Raw genomic sequence first — 7,865 nt, forward strand, 5'->3', positions numbered from 1 at the left:
GGAAAGGAAGTATCTCTTTACAATGCCTGATGAATTTATAGCTTGTTTCTGGGTATCACAATATTTTTAGATCATAACCATGAGAATTGTTTCCAGACAAATATATGATGACTAATTATACAGTGATCATATGATGATTTAAGTCTTACTTAAAAAGAATCTTTTAAATCACTCAATTCCTACCTCCAAGAAGAGGATGACAGAACAAACCTAAGCCTTACAGACATTGGTGGGACTGTGTATGGCAGTCTGACATTTCAGTGATGCATTAAGTACAGGAAAACACCAGAGACTGGTTTGTCTGTCCTGCCTCTTGCAGATGAACACTACCCTCTCTTTCCAGAGGGCAAAGTTTAGTTATAAACTAATGAAACAATCTTTCTGCTCATTGCAGCTGGTAACTTTGTAGAACTGGAAGGTAGGGGTCTTCCCTTTATAGTGATGGTTTGAAAATCTGTACAATGTTAATCAGCTCTTCTAAGATAAAAACATCACAGTCACTGTCTGAAACTGAGGGCGGTGTGAAGTGCATGGCTGAGAATTGTGGAGGGCAGAGTCTTTTTATACAGGCAAAATAGACGATGAAGTGGCAGCTCCACCCACGATTTGTCATCTGTATGCTTCACTCTGAGGTGAACAGAAACACCCTGCTGCTGAGCTGTACCAGTGGTGGCTGACTGATGGTCCCTTGGATAAGTGCCCATTTGATAGCAAGTAGAAGAAAATGGCCTCAGTATATTCTGTGGGGCACCACTGATATTTTAAGTTCCTTCAATAACTACCAGACTCTGCAGGTTTGCAGCAGACAGGTGCTGATTTACTTGGAACACGTAAAGATCTGTACCCCTGGTCAGCACTACCCCAGAACTGATGTCTCCCAGTCCTGTGACAGCAGCCCATGGCTCTGTAATCCCCAGGGGAACACGGATCATACACATTACAGCTGTGTAAACAGCTCTGATGTTTACAACGTGGTGTTTTCATCCAGTTCAGAGTCCCAGCTTTTGTGCTGTGTAAAGAACTGTAGTCCTTGTAATCAGCACATCTGCCACGAATGCAAAGCAAAGCACACACTGGGGTAGGAAAACCTGCAGCTTTGCACAGAGGCAAACCTGGAAAGCCAAAGGCCAGGCTCTGGTATCCTCCTTGACCAGTCATATTTACATGGACCCAGCTGCTGGGGAGCCCTAAACACCATCAGCCACATGAGAGCCTCTCCACTGCCCCACCAGGAGAAAGAAATGCCTTGCACAAGATCACAGGACTTCAAGGGAAGTCTGTGCAAGACAAGGAATTAAACCATCTTCCAAGTGTCAAGCACTGGACTACTTTTCCTTTGGCTATGGGTCCCTTCTTCCATGGACATCTTGTACATTTAAGTGGATCTTTTATTGAACAACATACAGCAAGTGAAAACACAGCAGAGACCCAAAGGCTGGGTAAGAGCATGTATTAATGACTGAACTGACATCCTGAATAATGACCACTGCTAAGTACCTTCTAAATAAACCTCTTTTTGCCTCTTTCCTAAGCTGCTTTTTCTCCTTACAATGTACAGAGACATCACAACTACCAACATTTTCTGCATTTTATCTGTAGCCCAAAGCCAGAAACCATGCAGGATGTGCACATCCCAACAGCTAAAACAACAAACACAAGAATTACCTGGAAATTGACTTTTTATTTTTACAACGAAATAGATCAGACCAGCCCTGGAAATGACAACACCAGTGTTTGTTTCCCACATGTTGGAAACATCAATAGGAAAAAAGGACACTGGGTAACAAACTCCAGCATTGTTCCACCTGTGCTGCCAACAGATAACAAACCAAGTGCTACCTTTTTGTCACCACTGTTCTCGGATTTCCCCATTTTAGCATGACAGCTGGACACTGAGTCCCAGCTGCTCTTTGAAAGAAGGATTTAAAAACTATATGTACAGATTTCTGGGGCACCAAGTGATGATGCCCAAACCCCTCTGTTAAACAGAAGCCACCACTACACTCGTGTGCTGTGGTCAGTAAGCAGAACACAGGCATTCACCCCACAATTAACCACAATTAAATTTGCACCACGTGCAAATACCTGTGGCTACAGGATGCTAGCTGGGGCCTCTCAGTGCAAAACCCTGCACAGCCACCTCAGTGCAAAAACCTGCACAGCCTCAGTCAAAAGGACACTCAATTACAGGAAGCCATCAAACTAGGAAGCTGGATAAAATAGGAATGCTACCAAAAAAATACCCTAGGACAGGTTACTAACAGCAGAAATGCATAAACATGGCTTGCAAGAAGTTGTAAAATACTGGAAATAATATTAATTTGGGGAAGGAAGAAAATATATGCAATCAGAGAGCAAAGAACACCACTTTGAACAAAATTATTTAGATTATCAAGATAAGAGGCTACTGGCTAAGTTCAGACATACAACCAAGCTAGATAAATGGAAAGAAAAGACACATTAAGAATTTAGGTTGGTGAAGTCACTAAAACGAGTCACATAACTCTTCATTTTTCTTATCCAGTGGTAAATACTTAAATATATCCATAGTGGAAACCAGCTAAGATGTGCACAGCGTAGAGCACCAGCACAAAGGCAGGCAAGCTGTTAGACAGAAATGAGTGCAGGACAACACAGAAAGGACTGTGATATTGTCAGTTTAGTTCAGTGGGACATCACCGTGCACCCATGAGCTTGAGTTCAGTTTTTTAGTAACTTGCAAAGAATTAGAGGATGTGATGCCTACAGTACTAGGCCAGCTAATCCCAGGTGTTTCTTTCCCATTACATGTTCCTCTCTCCAAGAGTGAAAGGCAGAACAGAAGAAGTTCAAGGACAATTTCTGAGAATAATCAGTTAAAGAAAAGCTTTCATATGATAAGAAATTGAAAGTCTGCAGCTATTTACTACAAATAAGCAACTCAATAACTTGATGAAGATTTCCTCTACTAAACACTTTCAGAAGCATAGATCTATACAGTGTATCATTCGTGGTATAAAAATATAATAACTTCTTCCAATTATTTTAAAAGTTACATTTGATACTGATAAATTTCTGACTTAATCTCATTAGTAATAACGTTAGATTTTTTTCAGAAGTTTATCTCACTGCTAAGCTCAGGATGGTTATGTTAATCTAACCAGTTGTCATTTAATTTTTGGTGTTTATAGTTCTCCATTATCTTTCCATTCTCATTTATCAACTGTGGATTTTTACTCTGGCAGAAGAAATTGCCACAAAGTTTCCATCAAAGCAAATCCCCTTGAATTAGGGCACCCCGATAATTTTTAATTAGAAGATGACAGAACAGACAGTATGTGATATCTAATGCAAATGTGCAGGTTTTGAGGGTACACCTTGCTTCTCGGGACCTTGGAAACGTTCCTAAATTTCCTAAATCAGCGTTCTATTCCTGAACCTGTCATTGGTTCTCTCTTTCTGACCCGCTGCCCGGCGGGGAGCAGAACCACCCTCCGCCGGTCCTGCTGTATCCGTGACATACAAAAGGCAGGAGATCTCCAAGGTGGGGCAGCTCATCATCATCGACACAAACACCTTCCTTACGTATTTTATTAGACTGCCCCATCTAATTTCTGTCCTCCCACGCGTGTCCCGGAGGATGCGAGCGCTCCGCGCTGAACAGGCGCGCACCCGCTCTCCGCAGCTGCGGAGGGGCCGGGGCAGGCGCTGCGTTCGCCGCCGAGCCCGGGCGTGGCGGGGCCGCCCGGCCGGGCCCGCCGTGCCCCGCACGGCTCCCGCGGCGACCCCGGGCCGCGGCTGCCTCCGGAGCGGGGCCGCCCCGCATCCGCGCCCCGCGCCGGGGATGCTCCGCCACACCCGCCGCGCCCCCGCACCGCCCGCACCGCGGAGCCCCGCCGGGCCCCGCGGGCGATGCTGCCCCGCGTCCCGCCCGGCCCGGCCGCCGCCTTACCGCCCCGCGGGGCCGGGCCTGGCCGCCGCCGCCTGCGCGCCGCTCCGAGCCCGAGCCCGGCGCCGCCTGCGCGCCCCTCGCCCCCCCGAGCGCAGCGCCCGGGGCTGCGGGTGGGTGCCCGGCGCGGCGGCGGCGCAGCGCGGCCCGGCCCTGCCGGGCACGCTGGGACCCGTAGTCCGGCAGCCGCCAGCGGCCGCCGCGGGCACCGGCACCGGTACCGGCCCGGTAGCGGCGGCGGCTCCCGGAGCGGCGGCTCTCCCAGTCCGGCCCGACCACCCTCTTGGTCCCTCTGCCCCTCCTCAGCCATCTCTGCTTCTGTCTGCCCCAAGCCTGCAGGTGAGGTCCCACCTAACCCCATGTTCCCTGTCGCCTTTGGCTTCGCGGGATGCAGCCTCAGCCTTCCCGCTCCCCTGTGTGGCTCGTGAAAACAGACTGCGCTGTGGTTTGGCTGCTCTGCCAGCCGCGGCCACCGCCCCTGCCCCAAGCACAGCTCTGCCCGCACCCCTTGCATGCGGTGCCCGGGCTCCTCGGCAGCCGTGCTGGTGGGCTCTGGGCACGCGTGTCAGCAGCTGATCCCAAAGGACACGGATTGCTCCTCTCGACACCCGCTGCAAACAGAGCCAGCCAAACAGGTCCTGCAGCAGAAACCTGCTGGCCCTCACCCTGAACCAAGATGTGTCACCCCAGGGAGCCAGTTTTGGAGTAGAGGGTGCTAGCCTCTGAGACCATTTTGATGTTTTTCCTTTCTTCTATTAATTAGTGTTGGCAATTCAATTTATATTTGTTCTATCATTCATATCAGTAAGGTTAACCATTGGTTGAAATGATATGTAATACTATTTGAGTGAACCCCATTTAATTAAGCATGTCCGTAATTTAATTTATCAGAACGCTTTCACTGGGTGTTGTGATTTAGTAGAACAGAGGCCCTTGGTTCTGAGCACTAAGTGATGAGTCACGAGCAGCAGAAAAGCTGTTCCAATGATTGGGACGTCTTGAAGTTTCATTTCACATTGGCACGAAAAGAAGACATTGCCTTGTTAAGAAGCAGATGCTGCACTAGACTTGAATTTTCCTATGGAAAAAAATTACAACTAGGAAACACCAAACCCTGCCAAATACCTCAGGCATCTGGAGCAAGACTTAGAGCAGCAAACTCAGGCTAATACGAGGGGCTGAAGGGTTACTGTGGGTGTTTTGCCACTGCTGCTAAGGAAAACACCTGTATCCACAATCATGTGCAGAGTGTAGAAAAATCCTCCAAAGCTGCAGTTACCTGTTTGGAACCTCCTTGCCTCAAACTTCTCATATAATGGGGTATCCAGCCATAAGTTAACAGCTTTTTTGCCAAACATCTAAAATGTTATAGATCGACAGAAATGGAAAATTATCAGATCCATTTATTCCATAGTCTTTCCCTTCCCTGCCTTGAAGCATTCAAAGATATCAGGGTTTGCATCTGTGGTTTTATTTGTTCAGTCCCAGAAGCATCAGGGAAGCTGAACCAAGTTGCTTTGAAACTGCTCTGTAACTTGGTGGCTCGGGCTAAAGAACGATTTGTTGGTTTGGTGGTGGGGTTGAAGCTTCCCTGCAAGCGGGTCTCATTCAGCCATGAGACAGAAATGTGGATTTAATTATTGACATGGATTAAACCCTCTTTTGGGATTTAATCTTGGTCTGTAAGACAGGGCTTGAATGAGTCACTCATAATTATACAAATACTGGGAAAGGGAAATGTATGCTATCTACACAGAGCGAAAGTTAACATTGGGCTGTTTGTTTTTTGATAAACTCCTACAAGTTTTTTCACTCAGATTTTCCCATCACACCTTAAAATGCATTTATCAAGTTTAAACTCTTCCTCAGTTGATATGAAGGAAAAGAAATCCTCCCCTGCTGACTTTCATCTGATGACAAATTCACTTCATGTTACTTTCTGTCAAAAATGTAACAATTCTCCACAAGGAGTATAGAGTTTGGCTGAAGTCAAGATTCTACTCTTCTTTGGCTGTGGTTTCATTCTTCCTTATAACCCATGCATGAAATTTGCAATCAGAAAATTAGAAATATGATCAGTTTCTGTTTAAGAAAAGGTGCAGGTCACCTGTATTCATGAGGCACACCAACAAAAACATACACGGTAAATAGATTAAATGCAGATGTACTAGAAAATCTTTCACTCTTCCCAAACAGCAACATTAAAAGACAAATGTATTCAACACAATTCACGAATCTGAGCTCTATCTCATGTCTGGGCTACAGGAGATCCCATTTATGGGCTATGCCTGCTGTGATACATTTACATCAAATAACTGCGGCCACCTGCACTGACCATATTTCCCATGGAATTATGGATTTCCCAGGCTGGCACATCTAAAAGCACAGGGTAAGGCTCCCAAGCAGTTCTTTTTTCCCTGGCAGAACCTTTGCATAACATTTTTCCCACCCAGCCTTTTAATTTTATTTTTATTAATATACTTGACCTGTTGAAAGAAGGGCAGTGGCAGAGTAAATGCCCTGAGGACATAACATATAAGGACAACTACTCTAGAAAAAAAATTACTCAGCTCTGGGGTGAGAGCTGGGATCCTGTGGATCCCAAAACAATGCATTTCCTTGCTCAGCCTTCCCTACACCCAGTGACAGTTTGTTTCAGAGACTCCACTGTGAATGCAGTGTTAATGTTTGGCATTTTTCCAACACTGTCTAAACTGGGCTTACTGCCAGCAGGTTGTACCAGTAAATCATTAACTGGGGCACCCAAAAGCAAGTTTTATTTCACTGAACTATTTGTAGCCAAAATGTGGTCAGTTGTTTCAAAATGTCTGTTCCATTTTTTAAATAAAAAAACCCAGGGGCTGTTGTTTTCATCTGGTTTCCTTATGACACAGCTTGTAAGACTTTGCTTAGTTAATTCCTGCTAGAACTGGAGCTTGTCTTCTAGACAACATCTGGACTTGATTACTGTATTGTGCATGTTTTGATCCCTCTCTTAAAGACCAGCTCTTGATCAAATTCAGTGACCTGTAAATAGATCAATTTCTGATCAGCAAATTTCATACCTAGGGTAGAGAAAAAAATTTGATTCTTGCTCACATGTAAAATTACTGAATTGGGGACATTCTTCTGCAATGGCCTTGAAAGAAAACCAATCTATATAAGCAACCTCAATTCATAAGACCTTGATGGCTCAGGCCTTAAAATGTTGGCCAGCAACATTTCAACTGGTCAATCCCCAACTATATTTCGACTGGAAATTTTAGTTGCAGTGCTTTGACAGAGAATGGGATTTTCTTGGACTGTTTTGTAAGGTGAAACACAGTAATACATTAAATAACACTAACATCAAGTCCTGTGTTATTTCAACCAAACTTGCTTCCTCTGAACCCTTCTTCTTAGTACAATAAATCTGGAATAAATATGTTTCAATTTAGATGCTGCATTTGCCACAGCAGTAACACTAACAACAAATATCTTATCTGTACCAGGTAATTTGCAGTACATATCCAGTTGAACCACAATTTTCATTTTGGCGGTGTGGAAAGCGAGACACAGAACAGATGGCTATTTGAAATCTGGGGCCCACCTGGCAGGCGTGCCACTGGGATCAGGAACAGGCTGAAGGCTGAAAAGTGGAAGATTGCCCACAGGATGCAAGATGACCACTCCTGATCCTGGGGCCAGACCCCAGCACCTCACCATCTTCTGTGCCCCCTTACAGAGCTGTGCATCCCCACCCTGCTCCAAGCAGTGTGCTCAGAAGTGCCTCAGGCTGGTTCACACTGCCCTGGAGACTCCCCAGAGTAAAGGCAACATGACTGTGCTCCACCCACAGAGATGTGGTTCCTCCTCCACTCCAGTTCTGCTGTCTGTTCTGGGATGAGAATGAGGAGATTTTGCCCAAATCCCCACCTTTTTTACATTGTCACATTTA

The sequence above is a fragment of the Pseudopodoces humilis genome, chromosome 16, assembly GCF_049639895.1.
Source record: "Pseudopodoces humilis isolate 2021_Gansu_Grassland_sample_001 chromosome 16, ASM4963989v1, whole genome shotgun sequence".
Lineage (NCBI taxonomy): Eukaryota > Metazoa > Chordata > Aves > Passeriformes > Paridae > Pseudopodoces > Pseudopodoces humilis.